This window comes from Coenobita brevimanus, chromosome 49 (assembly GCF_032717465.1).
Source record: "Coenobita brevimanus isolate Jiangsu-jjx chromosome 49, ASM3271746v2, whole genome shotgun sequence".
NCBI lineage: Eukaryota > Metazoa > Arthropoda > Malacostraca > Decapoda > Coenobitidae > Coenobita > Coenobita brevimanus.
Window position 1 is genome coordinate 12,837,290 of NC_137002.1, and position 22,577 is coordinate 12,859,866.

Below are 22,577 nucleotides of genomic sequence, written 5' to 3' on the forward strand. Positions count from 1 at the left end.
CAATCAGGGTTAGCATATAAGAAAATCCTGAAGAAGTCTTAGGAAGAGGGCCCACAATGTCCACCGACACACGGGTGAATGGCGCCTCAAAAGGAGGAATGGGAACTAGAGGTGCAACCTTTTCGGTCTGATTACACTTCCCCAAAACTTGACAGGTGTGACAAGACTTACGATACCAGGAAACATCTCTGAAGATACCTGGCCAGTAGAAGTGTTTCAAAATGCGTGCCACAGTCTTCCTCACTCCAAGGTGTCCTGCCAAACTGGAATCATGAGCAACTCTAATGATATCCTGCCTACAAACACGAGGGATGACAACTTGACGTACAACCTCCCATTCGCAGTAGGCTGATGCTGTTGGGGGTCTCCACGTTCTCATAAGTACTCCTGACTTTATATAATAATAAGTAGAAGCACCAGCTGACTCTTTCTCACTGGAAGCAGAGTTAGCTAGACCATTCAACTAAGGGTCAGCAACCTGCAACTCAACCAACTCTTGACGAGAAAAATTATCAACACTACGGGGTACTGCCTCATCTGGTGAGTGGTCCAAATTAGCAAGAAAAATGTCAGCTAGGATAACATCATCATCATCATTATCCTCTAAGTCACCAATAACTTTAGACTTAGCCCTAGTGACAGCACATGCAGAGAACACATCAGGGACATCACAATCCTGGGTCGCAGTCACTGGTTCACTAGAAAACTGAGGAGCTGGACACACTTGACTTCCACCAATATCATTTCCAAGTAAGAAAGTTACACCTGACATTGGGAGTGTCTCAACCAACCCAACCATAACGGAACCATTAACAAAACTAGACTCTAAATTCACTCTGCACAGAGGGACAGCGAAGTAATTATTCCCTACACCTTGTAAGATTACAGTTTCATCAGAGGAATTAACATTAGAGCCTAGAACACTGGTCAGCATAAGGGATTGGCAAGCACCTGTATCACGATATATTTTAACTGATTTCCTGTCATTATTGTCCAGAGGACTGACAAAATCATCAGACAGGAAATTAGCACATGAACTCTTGAGAGTGTCACCCACGTTACTGCTCTAAAGAGGAGCTTCATCATGAGAATTTAATTTACGCCTCAAAGCAGGTTCAGTTAACTCAGTTAAAGAATTCTGGGAACTCTCAAGGGTGGACACTAGACCAATTGACTGAATATTTAAAGACTCCTTTTTGTTCACATCATGCTGTCTCGTGAAACATTTGTCCGTAGTATGACCAAGCTTACTACAATAAGTATATTTACTTTTCTGAAACCTAGAGGTGGAGCTGGTATTTACTTCCTGAGAAACATCATCTTTATTCACTTTCCTGTTACCTGTACTCTGAGTAGAGGCATCATACTTACTCTCAGCTTTCCTTTTTTCTTTAGAATATCTCTTGTGAGTGAGAACATATTCATCAGCTAAAACTGCAGCATCAGACAAATTATCTATTATTTTCTCATCAAGATATACGCTTACATCTTTATTAATACACCCTTTGAAGTCCTCCAGCAAAATCATCTGCTTAAATTTATCAAAATCAGAATTTACATTCTTAGAATTTAACCACTGCTCTAACAGATCTTTGATTTTTGCATACTCAACATGGGATTGCTTATCTTGCTTATAAGTTGTCCTAAATTTTACTCTATAGGCTTCAGGAACAAGCTCATAGGCCTTATGATTCAAGCTCCTAACTACATCATAATGATCAGATTGATCCTGAGGCAAAGATGCATAAGTTACTTGAGCTTTACCGGTGAGAACACTCTCAAGGAGTAGTAGCCAATACTTTTTTAGGCCAATTAAAACCTGTAGCTACCATCTCAAATATCTGAAAATACTTTGTTAAATCAGATTCATTAAAAGGAGGGACAAGTTTAACATTTTTAGCCACATCAAAATCATCAGAGCTAGATGATCCAGTTCCACTTTGTTTCATGCGATACTCAAGGTCTGCCTGAATCCTAGCAATTTCAATTTGTGCCTGTGCCTCCTGAATACGAGCCTGAGACTCAGCCTCCTTAGCACGAGCCTCCTGCAGGGCTAGCTGTAACTTAGCTATTTCAATCTGCGTTTGCTCATCTGGAGGAGCTACATTAAACAAAGTTTTATTAATCATGTCAACAATTTGATCTTTAGAATGATGAGAGCGAACAGCAATTCCCAATTGTTGAGCAACAAGCTTAAGTTCATTCTTGGTTCTGTTTTCTACATTACATACTATTTGCACATTTGACAAAAAATCTTTGGCTTCATCAAGAGTAGTAATAGTAGACATCATGAATAAATCACAGTCACAAAATATCAAGCAATATCCTTATGATAATATCATGAATAACCTGATAAGAGGTCGCCAAATTTATTTTACGTAAGAGAGAGAGATAATGAACACTTCAAGTGAGAATACTAAAATCACCACTGTCCCGCAACATTCCATGTTCAAAACAAAAGAGGTAAAATTACAAGTTAAAGTTTAATGCTCAAACTAACAACTAAACATTCAGGACTCATAAGGATAATGTAATGGCAAAACGGGTTACATATATAGTTAACTGCAATAGCCTCTATTAACACGAATTTAGCAAGAACAAATTTATCTAAGTCAGCCCTGATAAATGAGAAAACCGGATAATGCTCAGTTAAAACAAGATATATTATTACAGATACAAAATATTATTAATAATGGCTGACGTTAAAAACTCTCCATGAATCACAAAAAACCTTACCAGGCCTACGAATTAATGCCTTAGGCCACACAGTACATGAAAAATGTTAACAACACTTATACTCAAATTATACAGCAGCTAGATGGCTGGAGACCTCCTGAGCACTCATAAAAAATAATAATACACTATACAGTGGAGGACAAAGATGTGAACAAAATGAGGAGTAGATCTAAGTGGCAATTAATGCAGAGACTGAGCTCATTATATAGGGGCCGGCAGAGCTTGATACAACTTGTAAGAAGGACGCGCAAATGAAGCACAAAGGACGAAGAGTTGACACTCCTGCTCTGAACAACAGAAAGAACGACTTACTCTACTGTAAGGGGAGAAGGGGGGAGTGAGGTAGAATACGCAAGCCTGGTCACTATGGAAGCCACGAGGCGAATCGTGATCAAACATGCAGCATACTGTACGTTAGAATTATACACAGGATGATGAAATCATAGGCTATGTACCACTGGACACACTGCTTTTGAAAGACTGGAGATCATAGGCAGCAGGAAATATAGACTAAGGGAGACAGTTCCAGAGTTGACCTGTTGCATAAATGAAAGACTGGGAGTAACGGTTAACTCTTGCATTAGAGAGTTGGACAGAAAAGGGATGAGAGCTTGCTGCCAGACGGGAGCTACGCGCCTGTCGTAGAGGTGGAGGAATGCAAGCAGACAGTTCAGAGGAGCAGTGACCATTAAAGTAGCGATAGAAAAGAGATAAAGATGCAACAGTGCGGTGAAGAGACAGAGGTTGAAGGGAGACAGTAATAGGAGGAGAGTTAATGAGACGAAAAGCCTTTGACTCCACCCTATTGAGAAGAGCTGTATGTTGGGAGCCTCCCCACACATGAGAGTTTTACTCCACACAGGGGCGGATAAAACCCCTGTATAGAGTCAACATTTGTGCAGGGGTAAAGAAAGAGCGGAGTCGGCTTAGCACACCCAATCTCTTGGAAGCAGATTTTACAAGAGATGTAATATGATCTTTCCAAGATAAGTCCCGAGTAAACGAAACCCCAAGCATGTTCAAGGATGATGCAGGATTATGCTGAATATTATTAAACATTAGTGGGTATACCTGTGGAAGATTTTGTCGGGTTGATAGGTGTAAGAACTGATTCTTACATGCATTAAAAACAACCATATTATTTTTACCTCAGTCAGAGATACGAGCCAAGTCAGACATTAGGTGTGCCATAGCCTCATCCCTTGTTTGTTGAAGGAACTGTTGAGATGGGCATTCCGGGAACCGAATGGAAAGGTGAAGGGTGGAGTCATCAGCGTATGAGTGGATAGGGTTAGATGTACAGCTTAGAAGGTCATTGATGAATAAATGGAAGATAGTTGGTGATAGGACAGAGCCCTGAGGAACACCACTGTTGATAGATCTAGGCGAAGAATGATGGCCGTCTACAACACCGGCTATAGAACAACCAGAAAGGAAACTGGCGATGAAGGCACAGATGGAAGGATAGAAACTGTAAGAGTGCAGTTTGGAAATTAAAGATTTATGCCAGACTCGATCGAAAGCCTTTGAGATGTTAAGTGGAATGGCAAAGCTTTAGCCAAAGTCCCGAAAGGAGGATGACCAGGAGTCTGAAAGGTAGGTGAGAAGATCGCCAGTGGAGCGTCCCTGACAGAACCCGTACTGACGATCAGAAAGGTTGTGATAGGAAAGATGCCTTAAAATTTTTCTATTGAGAATTGACTCGAAAACTTATGAAATACAGAACGTTAAAGCAATTGGACGATAGTTGGTGGGTTGGGAGTGGTCACCCTTCTTTGGGACTGGCTGAATGAGAGCAAACTTCCAGCAAGAAGGAAAGGTACAAGTTGACAGACAAAGGCGAAAGAGTTTGCCTAGGCTGGGTGTAAGCACAGAAGCACATTTCTTGAGAACAACAGGAGGGACCCCATCAGGCCCATATGCCTTGTTAGTACTGAGCCCAGTGATGGCAGAAAATACATCAGCTGAAGAAATTTTAATGTCAGCCATGAGGAAGTCAGAGGGGGGAAGCAATGGAGGAACAGTACCGGAATCGTCTAAGGTGGAATTGGAGGAAAAAGCCTGTGGAAAGAGATCTGCTTTATCAGTACAAGAAATAGCTACAGAACCATCAGAGTAGAAAAGAGGAGGGAACGATGATGAGGTAAAGTTGTTAGAAAGGTTTTTGGCAAGGTGCCAGAAGGAGTGCGAAGAATTCGAGTTGGAGAGTTGAGAGCATTTAGTACGGAGGAAATTATTCTTAGCAGAGCGAAGAACAGACTTAGCACGATTCCGGGCAGAAATGTAAAGATGATGTGATTCAGGGGTGGGTTGGCTCCGGTATCTTTTGCAGGCCCTCTCCTTGTTGCGGACAGCATTAGAACAAGTGTGATTAAACCAAGTCTTTCTTGCGTTAGTCAAAGGATATGAGAAAGGAATGTATGATTCCATGCCCGAGAGAATAACCTCCGTAATGCGCAAGGCACACTCAGATGGCTCACGGCTATGGAAGCAATATTCATTCCAGGGAAAATCAAAGAAGTACTACCTGAGGGCCTCCCAGTCCATGGCTCCAAAATGCCACAGACAACGTTTCCCTGGAGGGTCCACAGGCCGTACCGGAGTGAAAGGACAGGTTAAGGTGATAAGGTTTTGATTGGAGGAGCCCAATGGAGAGAAAAGATTAACAGAGTATGCAGAAGGATTAGTTGTGAGGAAGAGGTCAAGTATGTTGGAGCTCTCTCCAAGGCGGTCAGGGATACTGGTAGGCTGCTGTACAAGCTGCTCTACAGTAGGTCATTAAGGATAGAAAAGATGTAGGCTTGTTCACCAGGTGGATCCGTGAAAGGAGAGGAGAGCCAAAGTTGGTGGTGAACGTTGAAATCTCCTAGAATGGAGATTTCAGAAAAAGGAGAAATGGATAGAATGTGTTCCATCGTAGAAGTAAGATAGTCGAAGAATTTTTGATAGTAGAATTAGGGGATAAGTAAACAGCACAGATATATTTAGTCAGAGAATGACAGGAAAGCCGAAGCCAGAGTGTGGAGAATTCAGAAGAATCGAGTTCAGGAACATGAGAGCAAGACAAGTCGTTGCGTATAGATACACAACAGCCACCTTTGGCTTTGAAATGAGTATAGAGAAAGTAGGAGGATACAGAAAAGGGTTTGCTGTCAGTTGCCTCAGACATATATATATATATATATATATATATATATGTGTGTGTGTGTGTGATCATCAGCCGTTAGAGTATGCACTGCAGGACTGGCCTATCCCAACCAAAGTGGGGACTATACAGACTATGTGTCTCTACCAAATGGCATAGGCTGTCTGGTAGAGATTGTATCAAGGGTAAGAAGTGCTTGTAAGAGTGACTTTAATGTTCGAGTGACTTTGGATGTGCGTGTAGTCTGTGAACCAAGTTTAATCGACCTGTGGAAGCCGACTGGGTGCAAGTATACTTTATATACTAGTTCAACCAAAGCATTTCTTATGTCCGACAAGGCAGTATGTGGCCGGGTGACCACTCCCAAAGTTTATTACCCTGGCGGGGCGAGAACCCTTGTTCTCCCATGTACGAAAACACACACTCAAAAATTGTGTATATATATATATATATATATATATATATATATATATATATATATATATATATATATATATATATATATCGAGCCTCTGTGGTACAGAGGTAGAGTGTGCTTTTCGTACACTGGTGAACTAGGGTTAGCGCCCCGTCAGGGTAATAAACTTTGGGAGTGTTCACCCGGCCACGTACTGCATTGGCGGACATTAGGGGTACTGTGTTGAACCAGTGTCGCTTACTATAAAGTATGCTTGCACCCAGTCGGCTTGCGCGGGGCGATTACACTTGGTTCACAGATTACACACACATCCAAAGCCACTCCAACACTACAGTTACACTTAAAAGCACTTTTCACCCTACATACAATCTCTACCAGACAGCCTAAGCCACTTGGTAGAGATACATTGGCTGTATCGTCCCGACTTAGGTCGGGATAGGCCGGCCCTGCAGTGGCTACTCAAACGGCTGCTGCTGATTATATATATATATATATATATATATATATATATATATATATATATATATATATATATATATATATATATATATAATAATACTTCCCCAGTATTCCCTGCTTGTAGTAAGAGGCGACTAAAAGGGACACTTATCTACATTCTTTTTGCTGTCTCTCTGTCCCTTGTACTTTGTTTGTCCTAACCCTCTGCATTTTATTTTCTTTTAATTTCCTCTCTCCACTGTCTGGTTCCTGCGAGCAACTGGCATTGGCTCCAGGGTAAAATAATTTTCTGCCTAAGAAATCTTGATGAACTCTTGTTATGAAGCAGTGGCCCTCAGTTCCGTGCAGCCCTTAAGTGGGCAGGGGGTGCAAAGAATCCCACGGTTTAGGAATGAGTTTATAAATCCAAAAAGAACCTTAAGAATTGGAAATTGGAATGTTTGAACTCTCAATCAGACTGGTAAAATGGAAGAACTTATTTCAGTGTTCAAGGAATACAATATAGATATTTGTGCTCTTGCAGAATCGAGGTTGCTTGGAGTTGATACTGGTAAAATGAATTTGGAGGTTGATTTTACTTTGTTGGTTTCTGGTAGGAGTGATGGAAATCATTACCAAGGAGCAGGCTTACTGTTGTGTAGAGATGCTTGCAAGGCAGTATGTGAGTTTGAGCCAATTAATGAGCGCTTGCTTTATGCTCGTTTTAAATCTGACCATGGTAATATTAGTATGGTGGTAGGGTACTCTCCGACAAATGAAGTTACTGATGAAATGAAGGATGACTTTTATGAGAAGCTGCAAGATGTAGTGAATAGAGCGGCAAGAGATGATGTGTTATTCATTGGTAATTTTAATGCGATTGTTGGCAGTAGTAGAGATGGCTTTGAAGATTGTATGGGTAAGGAGGGTGTTGGTATAAGACGCGAAAATAGGGTGCGATTTAGAAGCATTTGTTTGGCAAATGACTTTACGATTGGTGGAACTATCTTTGAACATAGAAAAATACATAAAACTACTTGGATTTCACCATGTGGCAAATACTGTAACCAGATTGACCACATTGTAATCAGCAGAAGGCATATGAGATATCTGCAAGATGTTTGCGTAAGAAGGGGTGCAGATATAGGTAGTGATCATCATCTTGTGCCAAAGATTAAAATAAAACTTAAGAGAAATGTTAATCGTAATTATACAGGAGGTAATAATATGATTTTAATGAGCTGAGACATGATGAGAACACGAAGGAAAAGTATCGGTGGGAATGTAGGAACAGGTTTCTAGTCCTGCAGACTTTGATGGAATCTGAAGACAATGACATTAATCAGATGTGGAGACTGGTAAAAGAAGTTTTGTTTGAGAGTGCTAACGTTACTATTAAGAAGAAGAAAAAAAAAAGAAAAGTGAGGAGGAAAAAGTGGATGTCAGATGAAACATGGAATGCAATTAAGAAAAGGAAAGAGGCGAAGTTAAGAAGTGACGAGCATGTTGATGGCCAGGTAGTTGAAGTACTTAGAGCAAAGTACTGGAGTTTACATTCTGAAGTAAAAAGACTCATTAGACGTGGTAAGAGAGGCTAAATGATGAAAAGGCAAGAGAGACAGAAATTAACTTAAGTAAAAATGACGGTCAGAGCACAAGAGCAGCGTATCAGGCCATAAAGGAGTTAACTGGGATTGAAAAGAGAAGGAAAAAAATACCTGTACGAGATAGAAATGGTAACTTGTTGACTAAAGATTTGGATATAAGTAGAAGGTGGAAAGAGCATTTTGAATCTGGTCTGAAATGACCAATCCCAGCTGAAGAGGAAATTTTGCCAGCCGAGAGAGATTTGCAGATAGAAACATGGGATATAACCTTGGAAGAGGTAGCAAAATCTATAAAGGAATCAAAGAATTTTAAGGCCCCAGGAGAGGATGGAATATATCCTGAAATAGTTAAGGTGGAAAACGATGAGTTGATGAATGCCGTTTTGAAACTTTTTAATGTGGCTTGGGATAATGGTGGAATTGCAGAAGAGTGGAAAAATTGGGTGATTATAAAAATACCAAAAACGGGAGATTTAAGTGTGTGTGGCAATTGGAGGGGGATAACTTTGACACCTGTAGTTGCAAAAGTCTTTTCCAAAATCTTGTTGAACAGAATAAAGCCAGTAATTGATAAAATTTTAAGAGAAGAACAAACGGGATTTAGAAAGGGTCTAGGTTGTAATGATCAGATTTTTATTGTAAGGCAACTAATGCAACAAGCTAATGAGATAAAAATTCCATTCAATATGTGTTTTGTGGATTTTGAAAAGGCGTTTCATAGTGTTTCACGTGGAACCGTGTTGAAAATTATGAGATTTTATGGTACACCAGAAAAGTTTGTAAATATTATTAGCAGCCTGCATGAAGGTACTTTTTGTAAGGTAATGGTGGGTGGTTCTTTGAGTGATCCATTTGAAGTTAGGTCAGGAGTGATTCAAGAAGGAGTTCTTTCGCCTTTGCTGTTTGTTTTGGTTATGGATTATGTTATGAGAAAGTTTTGTAAGGAGAACAGGTGCAGGAACTAACTGGAAAGAAAGTGAGGCTGATGGATTTCGACTATGCTGATCATATGGTATTGATTTGCAGAAGTATTAATTTTACGAGAAGCAGAGGGTGCTTGATTGTCTGGTGGAGGAAGGAGAAAAAGTGGGACTGGTAATAAATTGTGGAGAGACTGAAATTATTAATATGAACGTGTAGAACCAAATCGATTGTGTAATTGGGAATAATGTGGTGAAGAATGTAGAAAATTTTAAATATTTGGGAACAGCTGTATCATCTACTGGGTCATTTAACAATGAAATTGAGGAGAGGATTAGACAGGCTTGGAGAGCTGCTGGATTGTTGAAATCTCTTTGGAATAATAATATGCTTTCGGTACATACTAAACCAAAAATTTACAAGTCCATGGTTAGACCAATTTTAATTTATGGGCATGAGTCATGGTACAGTACAATTGCAACAGATCAGAAAGTATTAGGATTTGAGAATAAAATACTAAGAAGGATTCTTGAGTTAAAGTGGCAAGACAGAGTTACAAATGAAAGTGTAAGGGATATTACGAGTGGAACCAGTTGATGAATTGTGAGACTGTCTCGTTGGAAATGGCTGGGGCACATATATAGAAAAGAAGAGAGTTTAATACAAGATGTGCCAGAGTGGACTGCTAGAGGAAGAAGAGGCAAAGGTAGGCCGAGGGAAAACCTGGATGAGGACAATGAAAAGAGAAGCAGGAGAGAAGTGTTGGTGGGACCTGAATTTGATGGCAAGAGACAAATATTGGTGAAGAGAGTTCATCGAGGCCATATATATATATATATATATATATATATATATATATATATATATATATATATATATATATATATATATATCTATTGCCGGACGCCTCAATCCCGTTTGGGGTGGCCACAAACAAATCGCCTCCAAGTCGCCCTGTCCCCCGCCATTTCACTGCCCTGCGCCCAACTCACACCCCCTCTCTCATATACCTCTCCACCCCAGCCCTCCATCTCATCCTCGGCCTCCCCCTCCCTCTTCCCCCTCCACCTCACTCACATACACTCTCTTCGTCAGTCTTTCACCCTCCATCCTCTCCACATGGCCAAACCACCTCAGTGTGCTCCTCATAACGCTTCCTATCACATATATATATATATATATATATATATATATATATATATATATATATATATATATATATATATATATATTGTTACGGAACAGAGAAAACTGTCCCGCAAAGTTCTGGGTTCAAAACAAAAGAGTTAGGTTAAATTACAAGTTAAAGTTTAATGCTCAAACTAACAACTAAACATTCAGGACTCATAAGGATAATGTAATGGCAAAAAACAGGTTAAATATATGGTTAACTGCAATAGCCTCTATTAACACGAAATTAGCAAGTGTAAATTTATCTAAGTCAGCCCTGATAAAATGACAAAACCGGATAATGCTCAGTGAATGCAAGATATATTATTACAGATACAAAATATTATTAATGGCTGATGTCAAAAACTCCACATGAATCACAAATACTTTACCAGTCCTACGAATTAACACCTTACGCTATACAGTACAAGAAAAAATGTAATAACACTTATACTCAAATTACACAGCAGCTAGATGGTTGGAGACTTCCTGAGCACTCACAAAAATAATAACAACTGTACAGGGGAGGACAGAGATGTGAACAAAATGAGGAGTAGATCTAAGTGGCAATTACTGAAGAGACTGAGCTCATTATATAGGGGCCGGCAGAGCTTGATACAACTTGTAAGAAGGATGCGCAAATGAAGCCATAGGGGACAAAGAGTTGACATTCCTGCTCTGAACAACAGAAAGAACGACTTATTCTACTATAAGGGTAGAAGGGGGGAGTGAGGTAGAACACGCTCATGATCAAACATGCAGCATACTGTACGTTAGAATTACACAAAGGATGATGAAATCATTGGCTATGTAACACCTCCCCACAAAGAAAAAGAAATTTACAAAGGAAGTTTCTTATTACTCTAAAACAGTCTGTCTAAAAGTCTAGATAAACTATCTGCAATAACATTTCATTTCCCCTTGACATGTTGTATGACTAATGAATACTCCTGAAGAAGTAGACTCCATCTTGTCAATCTCTGATTTTTATCTTTAAACTTACTAAGGAATTTCAGTGGGTTATGATCGGTATAAATGACTATGGGGTCAAAACCAGAACACAAATAAAATGAAAAATGCTGTAAACCCAAAATCAAGGCCAAAAGCTCTTTCTCAATAGTTGAGTAGTTCTTTTGAGGTGGAGTGAACTTCTTACTGTAATAAGATACAGGGTGTTTAATACCCTGATCATCCTCTTGCAGCAAAACAGCCCCAGCTCCTGTATCACTTGCGTCAACAGCCATCTTAAAAGGCTTAGCAAAATTTGGTGTAGCGAGCACTGGCTGACTTAATAGGATAGCTTTAAGCTTCCTGAAAGAGGATTCACAGTTATCGGTCCAGACAAATTTAACTCCTTTTTTCAGTAGGTCTGTAAGTGGTGATACAAGAATTGAAAAGTTAAGAACAAATCTCCTGTAAAAACCTACCATTCCCAAAAATCTTTGTAGCTCTTTCCTACTTTTAGGTTTGGGAAGATCACTTATAACCTGAACCTTAGCTCCTGGTGGTGCAACATGTCCATCACCAATTACGTACCCAAGGTACTGAACTTTAGCTTGACCAAACTCACACTTTGATAAATTAGCTACAAGATTAGGCTGAACCAAACGCTCAAGAAATTTACTGACAGGGCATAGGTGATCTTTCCAGTTGTCACTGAAGATTAATACATCATCAATATAAACAACACACCCTGCCAAACCCTCTGTTACAACATTCATGAGCTTCTGAAATGTGGCTGGTGCATTCTTCATACCATATGGCATTACAGAACATGCAAAAGTCTGTCCTAGTGTTACAAAACATGAGATCTCCCAAGCACGTTCAGTCATTGGTACTTGCCAGTATCCCTTTAATAAATCAAACTTACTTATGTACCTACCCTTTCCGATCTAGTCTATGCAATCTTCCACGCGAGGGAGAGGGTAAGTGTCTGTTTTGGTTATCTGATTAACACGTCTGTAGTCGATGCAAAGCCGCTGTGACAAACCTGGCTTAGGGACTAGAGTGACAGGAGAACTCCACTCGCTCTGACAGGGCTCAATCATCTTGTGGTCCAACAGGTAGCCAAGCTCCTTCTGGATGAGAGGAACTTTCACTGGGTTCACACGGAAAGGAGCCAGTTTAATTGGCTTTGCGTCTCCAACATCGACATCATGCATCAACACAGTGGTTCTTCCTGGAGTGGCACGGAACACTTGCGGGTACTCCTACAGTAATGCCGAAAACTCCTGCCTTTCCTCGGGAGCTAGATGAGAAAGCTTAGTCTGGAGATATACATGATATCAGGATTCTTCCCCAAACTATCACTCAGGCTCATGCTGCATGGGAGAACTTCACTTGCAGACTCGGGTGGAACAGCTACAGTGCAGACTGGGTTATTTTCGTCCCGCCTGTGATATAACTTTAGCATGTTGATGTGACAAAGTTGCTTGTTCTTTCTACGATCTGGTGTAGCGATGATATAGTTGACATCACTGAGTTTCTTCTCCACGAAATAAGGACCACTAAACTTGGCTTGAAGAGGTTGCCCATGTACCGGTAGCAGAATCAAAACCTGATCTCCTGGCTGAAAGTGGCGTAACCTGGACTTCTTATCATACCAAGTCTTCATCTTCTCCTGAGCAGCTCCTAAATTCTCTCTCGCCAACTGTAAAGCAGTGGACAGCCGTTCTTTGAACTTCATCACATACTCCAGCAGGTTGACGTCATCTTCCTCCGCCAGCCAGTATTCCTTGACTAGCTTAAGAGGTCCTCTTACTTTATGGCCAAACAGTAGTTCAAAGGGTGAGAAGCCCAGTGATTCATTTGGAGATTCTCTTGCAGCAAATACAACGAATGGAAGACCTTTATCCCAGTCTTTCTGATGTTCCAAACAGTATTTCTTGAGCATCGATTTGAGTGTTTGATGATATCTCTCCAACACTCCTTGGGTCTGGGGATGGTAAGCTGAAGACGTGATCTGGGTGATGCCCAACTCTTTCAGAGACTGCTTGAAAATATTTGACATGAAATTACTTCCCCAGTCCGACTGTACCTCCTTGGGCAGACCAAACTTGGTGAAGAACATTAGCATTTCCTTAACCACGTTCTTTGCTGAGATATTTCTAAGTGGAATGGCTTCAGGATAACGAGTAGCCATATCAATCAGGGTCAACACATAAGAAAATCCTGAAGAAGTCATAGGAAGAGGGCCCACAATATCCACCAACACACGGGTGAATGGCGCCTCAAAAGGAGGAATGGGAACTAGAGGTGCAACCTTTTCGGTCTGATTACACTTCCCCACAACTTGACAGGTGTGACAAGACTTACAATACCAGGAAACATCCCTGAAGATACCTGACCAGTAGAAGTGTTTCAAAATGCATGCCACAGTCTTCCTCACTCCAAGGTGCCCTGCCAAACTGGAATCATGAGCCACTCTAATGATATCCTGCCTACAAACACGAGGGATGACAACTTGATGTACAACCTCCCATTCACAGTCGGCTGATGCTGTTGGGGGTCTCCACTTTCTCATAAGTACTCCTAACTTTATATAATAACAAGTAGAAGCACCGGCTGACTCTTCCTCACTGCAAGCAGAGTTAGCTAGACCTTTCAACTCAGGGTCAGCAACCTGCAACTCAACCAACTCTTGACAAGACAAATTATCATCACTACGGGATACTGCCTCATCTGGTGAGTGGTCCAAATTAGCAAGAAAAGTGTCAGCTAGGATAACATCATCATCATCATTATCCTCTAAGTATCAGTTACTTTAGACTTAGCCCTTGTGACAGCACATGCAGAGAACACATCAGGGACATCACAATCCTGGGTCGCACTCACTAATTCACTAGACAACTGAGGAGCTGGACACACTTGACTTCCACCAATATCATTTCCAAGTAAGAAAGTTACCCCTGACATTGGGAGTGTCTCGACCAACCCAACCATAGCGGAACCATTAACAAAACCAGACTCTAAATTAACTCTGCACAGAGGGACAGAAAATTAATTATTCCCTACACCTTGTAAGATTACAGTTTCATCAGAGGAATTAACATTAGAGCCTAGAACACTAGTCAGTATAAGGGATTGGCAAGCACCTGTATCACGATATATTTTAACTGATTTCCTGTCATTACTGTCCAGAGGACTGACAAAACCATCAGACAGGAAATTAGCACATGAACTCTTGAGAGTGTCACCCACGTTACTGCTCAAAAGAGGAGCTTCATCATGAGAATTTAATTTACCCCTCAAAGCAGGTTCAGTTAACTCAGTTAAAGAATTCTGGAAACTCTCAAGGGTGGACACTAGACCAATTGACTGAATATTAAAGACTCCCTTTTGTTCACATAACGCTGTCTCCTGAAACATTTCTCCGTAGTATGACCAAGCTTACTACAATAAGTACATTTACTTTTCTGAAATCTAGAGGTGGAGCTGGTATTTACTTCCTGAGAAACATCATCTTTATTCTCTTTCCTGTTACCTGTACTCTGAGTAGAGGCAACGTACTTACTCTCAGCTTTCCTTTTTTCTTTAGAATATCTCTTGTGAGTGAGAACATATTCATCAGCTAAAACTGCAGCATCAGACAAATTATCTATTCTTCTCTCATCAAGATGTAGGCTTACATCTTTATTAGTACACCTTTTGAAGTTCTCCAGCAAAATCATCTGCTTAAATTTATCAAAATCAGAATTTACATTCTCAGAATTTAACTACTGCTCTAACAGATCTTCTTTGATTTTTGCATACTCAACATGCGATTGCTTATCTTGCTTGTAAGTTGTACTAAATTTTACTCTATAAGCTTCAGGAACAAGCTCATAGGCCTTAAGAATCAAGCTCTTAACTACATCATAATTATCAGATTGATCCTGAGGCAAAGATGCATAAGTTACTTGAGCTTTACCGGTGAGAACAGTTTGAAGGAGTACTGGCCAATACTTTTTGGGCCAATTAAAACCTGTAGCTACCCTCTCAAACAACTGAAAATACTATGTTAAATCAGATTCATTAAAAGGAGGGACAAGTTTAACATTTTTAGCCACATCAAAATCATCAGAGCTAGATGATCCAGTTCCACCATGTTTCATGCGATACTCATGGTCTGCCTGAATCCTAGCAATTTTAATTTGTGCCTCTGCCTCCTTAGCACGACCCTGAAACTCAGCCTCCTTAGCTTTTGCCTGAAACTCAGCCTCCTTAGCACGGGCCTCAAACTCAGGCTCGTTAGCACGAGCCTCCTGCAGGGCTAGCTGTAACTTAGCTTTTTCAATCTGTGTTTGCTCATCTGGAGGAGTTTCATTAAACAAGCTTTCATTAATCATGTCAACAATTTGATCTTTTGAATGATGAGAGCGAACAGCAATTCCCAATAGTTGAGCAACAATCTTAAGTCCATTCTTTGTTCTATTTTCTACATCACACACTGTTTGCACATTTGACAAAAAATCTTTGGCTTCATGAAGCGTACTAATAGTAGACTTCATGAATAAATCACAGTCACAAAATATCAAGCAATATCCTTATGATAATATCCTGAATATCCTGATAAGAGGTCGCCAAATTTATGTTACTGAACAGAGAAAACTGTCCCGCAAAGTTCCAGGTTCAAAACAAAAGATTTAGGTAAAATTACAAATTAAAGTTTAATGCTCAAACTAACAACTAAACATTCAGGACTCATAAGGATAATGTAATGGCAAAAAATATTTTAATTATATGGTTAACTGCAATAGCCTCTATTAACACGAAATTAGCAAGTGTAAAATTATCTAAGTCAGCCATGATAAAATGAGAAAACCGGATAATGCTCAGTGAATGCAAGATATATTATTACAGATACAAAATATTATTATTAATGGCTGACGTCAAAAACTCCACACGAATCGCAAAAACTTTACCAGTCCTACGAATTAACACCTTATGCTATACAGTACAAGAAAAAGTGTAATAACACATATACTCAAATTACACAGCAGCTAGATGGTTGGAGACTTCCTGAGCACTCACAAAAATAATAACAACTGCACAGGGGAGGACAGAGATGTGAACAAAATGAGAAGTAGATTTCAGTGGCAATTAATGTAGAGACTGAGCTCATTATATAGGGGCCGGCAGAGCTTGATATAACTTTTAAGAAGGATGCGCAAATGAAGCCATAGGGGAAAAAGAGTTGACACTCCTGCTCTGAACAACAGAAAAAACGACTTACTCTACTATAAGGGTAGAACGGGGGAGTGAGGTGGAACACGCTCGTGATCAAACATGCAGCCTACTGTACGTTAGAATTACACAAAGGATGATGAAATCATAGGCTATGTAACAACATATATATATATATATATATATATATATATATATATATATATATATATTGTTACATAGCCTATGATTTCATCATTCATTCATTCATTGCCAGACGCCATGTATCCCAAACGGGGTGGCCAAGGACTTAGAGTTAATTGTTTTACAGGGAGGGGCACTAATCCTCCACCAACCCCACTTGACACGTAGGGATGCCAACAGCATCTGGTGTTCCCAGGCGGTCACCCATCCAAGTACTAACCAGACCCAACGTTGCTTAACTTCGCTGATCGGATGGGAAGCGGTGTACTGAACGTGGTATGGCCGTTGATTTCATCATCCTTTGTGTAATTCTAACGTACAGTATGCTGCATGTTTGATCACGAGCGTGTTCTACCTCACTCCCCCCGTCCTCCCTTATAGTAGAGTAAGTCATTCTTTCTGTTGTTCAGAGCAGGATTGTCAACTCTTTGTCCCCTCTGGCTTCATTTGCGCGTCCTTCTTACAAGTTGTATGAAGCTCTGCCGGCCCCTATATATTGAGCTCAGTCTCTGCATTATTGCCACTTAGATCTACTCTTCATTTTGTTCACATCTCTGTCCTCCCCTCTGCAGTTGTTATTATTGTGAGTGCTCAGGAAGTCTCCAACCATCTAGCAACTATGTAATTTGAGTATGAGTGTTATTACATTTTGTTCTTGTACTGTATAGCATAAGGTGTTAATTTGTAGGCCTAGTAAGGTTTTTGTGATTAATGTAAAGTTTGGATGTCAGTTATTGCTAATAATATTTTGTATCTGTAATAATTTATCTTGAATTAACTGAGCATTATCCAGTGTATTCTCATTTTATCAGAGCTGACTTAGATAAATTTACTCTTGCTTATTTCGTGTTAATAGAGGCTATTGCAGTTAACTATATATTTAACCTGTTTTTGCCATTACATTATCCTTATGAGTCCTGAATGTTTTGTTGTTAGTTTGAGCATTAAACTTTAACTTGTAATTTTACCTAACTCTTTTGTTTTGAACCTGGAACTTCGCGGGACAGTTTTCTCTGTTCCGTAACATAAATTTGGCGACTTCTTATCAGGATATTCAGGATATTATCATAAGGATATTGCTTGATATTTTGTGACTGTGATTTATTACCACTCTTGATAAAGCCAAAGATTTTTTGTCAAATGTGCAAAGAATGTGTAATGTAGAAAACAGAACAAAGAATGAACTTAAGCTTGTTGCTCAACAATTAGGAATTGCTGTTCGCTCTCATCATTCTAAAGATCAAATTGTTGACATGATTAATGAAAGCTTGTTTAATGTAACTCCTCGAAATGAGCAAACACAGATTGAATTAGCTAAGTTACAGCTAGCCCTGCAGGAGGCCCGTGCTAAGAAGGCTGAATTTCAGGCAAAAGCTAAGGAGGCTGAGTTTCAGGCACAAGTTGAACTTGCTAGGATTCAGGCAGACCATGAGTATCGCATGAAACAAGGTGGAACTGGATCATCTAGCTCTGATGATTTTGATGTGGCTAAAAATATTAAACTTGTCCCTCCTTTTAATGAATCTGATTTAACAAAGTATTTTCAGTTGTTTGAGAGGGTAGCTACAGGTTTTAATTGGCACAAAAAGTATTGGCCAGTACTCCTTCAAACTGTTCTAGCCGGTAAAGCTCAAGTAACTTATGCATCTTTGCCTCAGGATCAATCTGATAATTATGATGTCGTAAAGAGCTTGATTCTTAAGGCCTATGAGCTTGTTCCTGAAGCCTATAGAGTAAAATTTAGGACAACTTATAAGCAAGATAAGCAATCCCATGTTGGGTATGCAAAAATCAAAGAAGCTCTGTTAGAGCAGTGGTTAAATTCAAAGAATGTGGTTTCTGATTTTGATAAATTTAAGCAGATGATTTTGCTGGAGGACTTCAAAAGGTGTACTAATAAAGATGTAAGCCTACATCTTGATGAGAGAAGAATAGATAATTTCTTTTATGCTGCAGTTTTAGCTGATTAATATGTTCTCACTCATAAGAGATATTCTAAAGAAAAAAGGGAAGCTGAGAGTAAGTACGTTGCCTCTACTCAGAGTACAGGTAACAGGAAAGAGAATAAAGATGATGTTTCTAAGGAAGTAAATACCAGCTTTACCTCTAGATTTCAAAAAAGTAAATGTACTTATTGTAGTAAGCTTGGTCATACTACGGAGAAATGTTTCAGGAGACAGTATGAGGTGAACAAAAAGGAGTCTTTAAATATCCAGTCAATTGGTCTAGTGTCCACCCTTGAGAGTTCCCAGAATTCTTTAACTGAGTTAACTGAACCTGCTTTGAGGGGTAAATTAAATTCTCATGATGAAGCTCCTCTTTTGAGCAGTAACGTGGGTGACACACTCAAGAGTTCATGTGCTAATTTCCTGTCTGATGGTTTTGTCAGTCCTCTGGAGAGTAATGACAGGAAATCAGTTAAAATATATCGTGATACAGGTGCTTGCCAATCCCTTATACTGACTAGTGTTCTAGGCTCTAATGTTAATTCCTCTGATGAAACTGTAATCTTACAAGGTGTAGGGAATAATTACTTCTCTGTCCCTTTGTGCAGAGTTAATTTAGAGTCTGGTTTTGTTAATGGTTCCGTTATGGTTGGGTTGGTTGAGACACTCCCAATGTCAGGGGTAACTTTCTTACTTGGAAATGATATTGGTGGAAGTCAAGTGTGTCCAGCTCCTCAGTTGTCTAGTGAATTAGTGAGTGCGACCCAGGATTGTGATGTCTCTGATGTGTTCCCTGCATGTGCTGTCACTAGGGCTAAGTCTAAAGTTACTGGTGACTTAGAGGATAATGATGATGATAATATTATCCTAGCTGACACTTTCCTTGCTAATTTCGACCACTCACCAGATGAGGCAGTACCCCGTAGTGTTGATAATTTGTCTCGTCAAGAGTTGGTTGAGTTCCAAGTTGCTGACCCTGAGTTGAAAGGTCTAGCTAACTCTGCTTGCAGTGAGGAAGAGTCAGCTGGTGCTTCTACTTGTTATTATATAAAGTCAGGAGTACTTATGAGGAAGTGGAGACCCCCAACAGCATCAGCCGACTGTGAATGGGAGGTTGTACATCAAGTTGTCATCCCTCGTGTTTGTAGGCAGGATATCATTAGAGTGGCTCATGATTCCAGTTTGGCAGGACACCTTTGGAGTTAGGAAGACTGTGGTACGCATTTTGAAACACTTCTACTGGCCAGGTATCTTCAGGGATGTTTCCTGGTATTGTAAGTCTTGTCACACCTGTCAAGTTGTGGGGAAGCGTAATCAGACCGAAAAGGTTGCACCTCTAGTTCCCATTCCTCCTTTTGAGGTGCCATTCACCCGTGCGTTGGTGGATATTGTGGGCCCTCTTCCTAAGACTTCTTCAGGATTTTCTTATGTGTTGACCCTGACTGATATGGCTACTCGTTATCCTGAACCCATTCCACTTAGAAATATCTCAGCAAAGAACGCGGTTAAGGAAATGCTAGGGTTCTTCACCAAGTTTGGTCTGCCCAAGACGGTACAGTCAGACCGGGGAAGTAATTTCATGCCAAATGTTTTCAAGCAGTGTCTGAAAGAGTTGGGCATCACCCAGATCACGTCTTTAGCTTACTATCCCCAGACCCAAGGAGCGTTGGAGAGATATCATCAAACACTCAAATCGATGCTCAAGAAATACTGTTTGGAACATCAGAAAGACTGGGACAAAGGTCTTCCGTTCGTTGTGTTTGCCGCAAGAGAGTCTCCAAATGAATCTCTGGGCTTCTCACCTTTTGAACTGCTGTTTGGCCATGAAGTAGGAGGACCCCTTAAGCTACTCAAGGAATGCTGGCTGTCGGAGGAAGATGACATCAACCTGCTGGAGTATGTGATGAAGTTCAAAGAACGGCTGTCCACTGCTTTACAGCTGGCGAGAAAGAATTTAGGAGCTGCTCAGGAGAAGATGAAGACTTGGTATGATAAGAAGTCCAGGTTACGCCACTTTCAGCCAGGAGATCAGGTTTTGATTCTGCTACCGGTTCATGGGCAACCTCTTCAAGCCAAGTTTAGTGGTCCTTATTTCGTGGAGAAGAAACTCAGTGATGTCAACTATGTCATCGCCACACCAGATCGTAGAAAGAACAAGCAACTTTGTCACATCAACATGATAAAGTTATATCACAGGCGGGACGAAAATAACCCAGTCTGCACTGTAGCTGTTCCACCCGAGTCTGCAAGTGAAGTTCTCCCATGCAGCATGAGCCTGAGTGATAGTTTGGGGAAGAATCCTGATATCATGAATGATCTCCAGACTAAGCTTTCTCATCTAGCTCCCAAGGAAAGGCAGGAGTTTTCGGCATTATTGCAGGAGTACTCACAAGTGTTTCGTGCCACTCCAGGAAGAACCACTGTGTTGATGCATGATGTCGATGTTGGAGACGCAAAGCCAATTAAACTGCCTCCTTACCGTATGAACCCAGTGAAAGTTCCTCTCATCCAGAAGGAGCTTGGCTACCTGTTGGACCACAAGATGATTGAGCCCTGTCAGAACGAGTGGAGTTCTCCTGTCACTCTAGTCCCTAAGCCAGGTGGGTCACAGCGGCTTTGCATTGACTACAGACATGTTAATCAGATAACCAAAACAGACACTTACCCTCTCCCTCGTGTGGAAGATTGCATAGACAAGATCGGAAAGGCTAGGTACATAAGTAAGTTTGATTTGTTAAAGGGATACTGGCAAGTACCTATGACTGAACGTGCAAGGGAAATCTCATGTTTTGTAACACTAGGAAAGACTTTTGCATGTTCTGTAATGCCATATGGTATGAAGAATGCACCAGCCACTTTTCAGAACCTCATGAATGCTGTAACAGAGGGTTTGGCAGGGTGTGTTGTTTATATTGATGATGTATTAATCTTCAGTGACAACTGGAAAGATCACCTATGCCGTGTCACTAAATTTCTTGAGCATTTGGTTCAGGCTAATCTTGTAGCTAATTTATCAGAGTGTGAGTTTGGTCAAGCTAAAGTTCAGTACCTTGGGTACGAAACTGGTGATGGACATGTTGCACCACCAGGAGCTAAGGTTCAGGTTATAAGTGATCTTCCCAGACCTAAAAGTAGGAAAGAGCTACAAAGATTTTTGGGAATGGTAAGTTATTACAGGAGATTTATTCTTAACTTTTCAATTCTTGTATCACCACTTAGAGACCTACTGAAAAAGGGAGTTAAATTTGTCTGGACCGATAACTGTGAATCCTGTTTCAGCAAAATTAAAGCTATCCTATTAAGTCAGCCAGTGCTCGCTAATCCAAATTTTGCTAAGCCTTTTAAGATGGCTGTTGATGCAAGTGATACAGGTGCTGGGGCTGTTTTGCTGCGAGAGGATGATCAGGGTATTGAACACCCTGTATCTTATTACAGTAAGAAGCTCACTCTACCTCAAAAGAACTACTCAACTATTGAGAAAGAGCTTTTGGCCTTGATTTTGGGTTTACAGCATTTTTCATTTTATTTGTGTTCTTGTTTTGACCCCATAGTCATTTATACCGACCATAACCCACTGAAATTCCTTAGTAAGTTTAAAGATAAAAATCAGAGATTGACAAGATGGAGTCTACTTCTTCATGAGTATTCATTAGACATACAGCATGTCAAGGGGAAAGAAAATGTTATTGCAGATTGCTTATCTAGACTTTAGACAGATTGTTTTAGAGCAATAAGAAATTTCCTTTGTAAATTTCTTTTTCTTTGTGGGGAGGTGTTACATAGCCTATGATTTCATCATCCTTTGTGTAATTCTAACGTACAGTATGCAGCATGTTTGATCACGAGCG

At 40.3% G+C, this 22,577-nt stretch overlaps 1 non-coding gene across 1 annotated transcript; it reads right to left on the reverse strand.

The window, feature by feature from the left end:
- Positions 1–16,954: 16,954 nt before the first annotated feature.
- LOC145399569 (5S ribosomal RNA) lies at positions 16,955–17,073 on the reverse strand. Its single transcript, XR_013897320.1, has one exon. It is a non-coding gene; the product is annotated as a 5S ribosomal RNA (ribosomal RNA).
- Positions 17,074–22,577: the final 5,504 nt, after the last annotated feature.